The following is a 6,407-nucleotide window of genomic DNA, read 5'->3' on the forward strand; positions in this document are numbered from 1 at the left end:
TCCTCCCTGGGCTCTCCTTGCCTTCTTTGCTTCTGTGGATCATAGAATAGTTATCCTGTACTATGTGGCCAATGTCCACTTATAAGTGAGTACATACCATGAGTGTCTTTCTGGGCCTGGGTTACCCCACTCAGTATGATCTTTTCTAGTTCCATCTATTTGCCTGCAAATTGCCTAATGTGTTTGTTTTTAATAGCTGAGTAGAATTCTATTGTGGAAGTAAAGACACTTGAAGCAGATGGATGGAGGAACTGAGTGGAAGTGGAGGTTGGGAGGGTAACAGGGGTGAGGATCAGATGTGGGGAGAAAAAGGGTGGAGCAGTGGAGGAAAGGACTGGGAGAGAAAATATAAATCAGTGTGGATGGTGAATCGCTGAGACAGGGGAAGCTCCAAGTAGTCTATGGGGGAGGGGAAGAACCTACCTGAGACTCCTACTTAAGAAGCCTAAATTTTCCTTCTCCTGTAGCAAGGTGGGATTTCCAGTGGAGGGAGGGAGACACTAACCCACCCATAAAACTTTCAAACCAAAATTTATCTTGCCTACAGGAAGTATAGGGATAAAGATGGAGCAGAGATTAGGAGAATGGCAAACCAACGACTAGGCCAACTTGGGACACACCCCATGAGAGAGAGCTTACCCCTGCCACGATTAATGATACTCTGCTATACTTGCAGATAGGGCCAGAGCATAACCACACCACAAGAAGACCTACAGAGTAGATTATCCTGGGCCTATGGGGGCTCACAGAAACGGAATGAACAATCAAAGAGCATGCACAGGCTGGACACAGACCCCTATGCATCTGTAGCAGATGGTCAGCTTGGTCAACATGTGGGTCCCCTAACAATGGGAGAAGGGCTGTCTACGACTCTGGATCCCTTTCCCCTAGCTGGACTGCTTTGTCAGGCCTCAATGGAAAGGGATATGTTTAGTCATGCTGTGATTTGAGAAGCCAGAGTGGGTTAGTAACTGTTGGGGGCCTCTCCTTCTCTGAGAAGTAGGAGAGGAGGGGAGTGGGGGCATAAGGGTAGGACTGGGAGGAGAGGAGGAAGAGGCTTGGGATCAGACTATAAAGTGATTAGATATATAAAGAAAAAAGTTTTAAAAGTTCTATTTGGAATTTCTTTATTAACTGAAATGAGCATTTCTTCTCATTTATACAGTAGATGGAGCTATTTGCTTAAACTGGTTTTAGAAAATTGAGAACGTGCCAACCTATTTTCTAAAATAGCTATATGGCTTTCTTTCTTTCTTTCTTTCTTTTTTTTTTTACTTCAATAGTAGCATATGAAAATTCAGGAGGCTTAATTTACACCCTTACTGGAGCAAAGTAGCTGAATATAAAAGTAACTCAAGGGTGTCAGTAGCCCTTCCTATATACAAATGACAATGGTGCTGAGAAAGAAATTGGGAAAGCCCACCCTTTACAATAGCCACAGGTAATATAGTGACTCTAACCAGGCAAGTGAAAGACTTGTTTGAAAAAAAAAATTCAAATCTTTGAAGAAGGAGATTGAAGATGACATCAGAAGATGGAATGATCTCCCTTGTTCGTGGATTGGGAGAATTAACATAGTAAAAATGGTCATCTTACCAAAATCAAATTACAGATTCAATGCAATGCCTATCAAAATACTTACACAAATTTTAAAAACATTGAAAGATCAATTCTTAATTTCATATGGAAAGACCAAAAAAAAAAAAAAAAAACAAACTACCTAAAACATTCCTGTACAGTAAAAGATCCTCTGGAGGAATGTCCATACCCAATATCAAGCTGTATTATAGAGCAATAGTAATTAAAACACCAAAGATCAGCCATATGCCCAAGAGTAGGTGGCCAACACAAAAATAGACTCCGTGTAGTGTTTTATTTCGTTTTATTTTGGTATTTTTAAAATCCTTTCTGGTGTTCTTGTTTCATTATTAGCTTTGACTTTTGGTTTTGCTTTTGATGTTTTGGTTTGTTTTAGTTTTGAGAAATAAATATGAAGTTGGATATGGGAGGGGGTAAGGAGGACCAGGGAAGAGTTAGTGGAGGGGAATGTTTGATCAAAATGCATTGAATGAAACAGAGTTTTAAAGAAAAGGAAGGAAAACAAATAAGGTCCTGTTTTCTGATCCTCCTTAGCTACTGTGACTAGAGGAGCACATCGTCATGTTCAGCTTTCCTGAAAGTTTGCCATTGTAAGGTAAACAATATTATTTAGTATAAATAATTGATATGTTCTTCATCTTAACTATTAAAAATCACTCTATTTTATTATACTATACTTATCTTAATATAGAATATGAGGAAATCACAATAAAAACACAAATACATGTTTCCAACTTCCTTTTATCATGTATTAAATTTTTGTACCATGTACACATTTAAACATAGGCTAACTGGAACTAAACAGAATGAGTTGGAGAGTAAGCTGGTAGATCGTCTAGTGTATATTGTGTTTTTCATCTTTACTGAGATGTCTTCATTAATAATTATTCTCCTTGCATAAGCCTGACTCTATATAGTCTTGTCAACAATAACTGAAAAAAACATGACAGCCTCTCCTGTAGTGAAGTCTCTCTTTATCTCATAGAACTCATAATAATGGTATAGTTGTAATGTTTTTTAATTATGTCATAGTCACTGAAATCTCTGGGCACCAAGTTCCAAAAAAAGATAATATGCTGACCAGTAAGGGAAAAAAATGAGAGGTGTGATTAATTCTCAAAAGAAAAGTACAGGAACATAAACGTCCCCTTTGACAGATGCTCCAGCCAATGACACAGAGTCAGGTAATGCCATTGTTAGAGATACCTAGTAACATGCTTTCAGGGCCTTTCAGGGCAGTAGATCAAGTAGGTGGGAAATAAGATAGAGAAGTAGGAGAAATTATGTTTATTGGTTTGCTTCCCCTGGCTTGTTCAACTACCTCTCTTATATAGCAAAGGCCACCTGCCCTGGTCTCCTGCTTCCTAGGCTCCAGCATCAACTAGTAAGCAAGCAAATGTCCCACAGACATGCTCACAGGTCAATCTTATAGAGGAAATTCTTCAGCTGAGGATCATTCTCTTTCCAATGTGACTCTAGTCTGTATTAAATTGACAATGTGTAACCATCACAAGATATTTCTATTAGTCAAGAAGCAAATAAGATTTCAATCTATTTTGTCAACTTATTTTTATTTCTGCATAAATTATCTAGCTTTGGCGCTTCAATCTAAACATATCTTTTGTTATCCTCTCTGTGACAGTGATGAAGTCTTGTAGATAACTCTTGGAGAAACCAGAGGTTAAATCTATTTTGGAGGAACAAAGATCACAAGGAGAGTAAGGTGACACACGGGGGCCTGTATTCCTTTTATATATGTAGATTAATAACTCATGAAGTTGTAGACATGAGAGAAATCCACGTGTCCACATTGCAGATGCAAAAGTTAAAGCAGTCATAATGAGGTTTTCTAAGAAGGACAAGTTTCTGCACCATTTTGGAAGATACACTGCATCTGTTTTCTCTGCAGCTCTTGTACAGCTCTACTTATCAAAATTAATGTCTTACTTCTGATTCTCTTTTTTGTTGAAGGAGAGAGGTGGCTGATTTGTGGAAATGCACTTGTTTCAAGACCACTGCTGTATCTCTTTAACATATGGAACAATTTCTCATATATAGCCTAGCTTACGTTTTGCTTCCATAACCCACATTTGGCTTCAAGTAGTTCCCTTAGTGCTGCATTATCTTTTACATTATTCTCTTATCTAATTTTTCAGTGGAGTACTTGTATGCTATTCATCTTCATCTTCCAGAGGGATTCATGACCACAGAAAACAAGCTTCTTTTACTCGTTGACAAATATCCAGCATATGGAGTAATTCCTATCACACAATAGACACTCAATTTATGCATCTCATTCAAGTTTTCTTTAGTTAGAAAAAGAATAGAATGCTGATAATAAGCTCAATACTTTTAACATACTAGTACACCAAATTTTAGTGGATAGAGACTATATGTACATATATAGAGGCATGCACATGTGCATGCATGCACACACACACACATATACACACACAATCTAGCAAATCTCTATTTGTCTCAATAAAACACATATCTTAAACAATTAATGACAGCAAATGCACATATTTATAATTTATTGAGAAACAAAGTCATGCCTTGTACATGTACTCACTCATAATAATAATAAAACATAAAATTGAAGTTAAACATTCAGACATATGGGTTAACTAAAAACTTCCAGTACTCTGAATCCCATTGTATAGCATTTTCAAGGAGGAAATAATACTTTGAAATTACTCTTGAAGAATATTTGTGAGTACCATGTAAGCAAAGAAGCATCCTGAGATCTGATCAGGCAGTGCCAATATCCTTGTTTTCAATATCATCAGCACTGATTTAACACAGTGGGCACTATGGGAATTAGTGTCTAAATCAAGCAAATCTCCTGAACTGTAAACTGAAGACTATGCATACTTATCCTTCCCTGTAACCATAGCAGCCATGAGAAGGCTGTCACAATGATATATATTTTATCTTTAAGGCAGTATAAAATATTATTTATACCCTCATCTCTTAAGTAGTGAGTAGCAGGAAGAAATAACTACTAAATTGGAAAAGGCATTACCATTAAGAGTTAATAATTAAACAGATAAAACTCTAACATTTAGGATTTGGTGAATGCTGCTGGTAAAATCATGCTCCTGCCATAGCCAGAGGCAAATCAGTCAGCAACTGCAAGGCAGCCTCATGTCCTCACACCTGGTATTAAAACAAAAACATATGAGTATAACGCTGCTGTGCTTTTAAAAGGAAAAAATTACAAAAATTTTCACTACAGCTCTCCCCTTCTGTCTTAATCCATTAATTATGCTGGGTTTAGTGGGAAATTATAAAAAGAGATAATCTCAAGGGTATGAGCACTTTTAAAATTAGGGGCCAGGGTTTTCAGGAGACCTCTCCTGTTGAATTCTAATCCTTATCCATTTTGATGATATTCACAGCCTTTCACTTCCTGTGAAATTACAAATAGATCCATGACTCCAACACAAAAATTTTACTGGTTTCCATTCTGATGTTTACATATCCTTGTATATAGTCTGATTTAATTTAATGTGTTTTTTTTTCCTACAACCTGATGACTCTTGGGTGCTCTTGTCTGAAAGAGCTCATAATTTTGCTGTGGTGCCTTAAACCAGGCCCACAAAGCCATTTGCCAATGGTAAAAAAATTGCTGGAGTTCTTTCTTGGATCTATAGTCAATGGTCCAATGGCAGCCCTTGCTGCATCACATGCACAGTCTTGGAAGCTTCGGCCTTTTTCTGGTTTATATTTAGAAGCACCATTGCTCCTAGAAATGGCTTGCTCACCTTTCTGGCACAAAGTACAGTATTTCTCACAGTTAATGCACCAGACATTCTGATATCTGAGATCTTTAGTAGCTTGGTCACAGTCTCTTTGTAAATGGCTGAATTTCCTACAACTGAAGCGCTGGGCGTTTTAATATTAGACACTCTAGCTATAATAGCCTGACTTATGATATTAGTATGGTACATATTAGAACCAATATTGTCTGTATCCTTAATCCATTTGTCCATGGGCACTGCCTGTGCATCTAATGGTCTAATAACAGTTTTGCCTTCAGTATTTGCATTTTCATATACCAAGGTCTCTACCAACATCTGTGTTTCATAAGGTTCTGATACAGCTTTGTTCACAGCTGAGACTAAACTTTGTAAAAATCAAAATCAAAAACAAAAACAAACAAACAAACAAACAAAAAGCAGTGAAGGCTTCTCCAGAGCCTTGTACAATCTTTGTAAATAAGGTGGATCCTTCACCAGGCTCCTCAACTTTGCCCCAAGCTTGCAAAGCTGCTAAGTGCATTGCTCTATAGTAGCATTATCAAATTGAATCTGCTCTTCTATATCAGAATACCACCTTTCACCTATTGTGTATTTTGCTGATTAATATTAGCAGCTTCTTCTCTCTACCATGTTAACTATTGCAATTGCACACTTACGTCTACTATAGCTGTCACAAATTCCTTCCAGTCTGGGTGAATAATTCTATTTTGCGTAGCTCAGTTATTTAGAATTTGTTTCACATAAGGCACTGGCATCCCATATGAAATCATGGCTTCTTTGAACCACTTAGATTTATCATTCCTATTGGATGCCACCTTATTTTGTCATAATCTTGTTCCCTGCCATTAGCAGACATATATTGTATGACTATTTGGAAAGCTGATAGTGGTTATAACACCAGGCCACCCCTCCTCCAACTCTAGTGCAGATGGTTAAAGATTAACCCTTTTGTTGAGGCTGTGTGTGGTGGTGCACACACTAAATCCCAGCACTCAGGAGGCAGGGGTAGGCGGTTCTCTGTGAGTTCAAGGTCACCCTGTCTAC

This window comes from Acomys minous, assembly GCF_964271855.1.
Source record: "Acomys minous genome assembly, chromosome: 4".
Classification (NCBI taxonomy): domain Eukaryota; kingdom Metazoa; phylum Chordata; class Mammalia; order Rodentia; family Muridae; genus Acomys; species Acomys minous.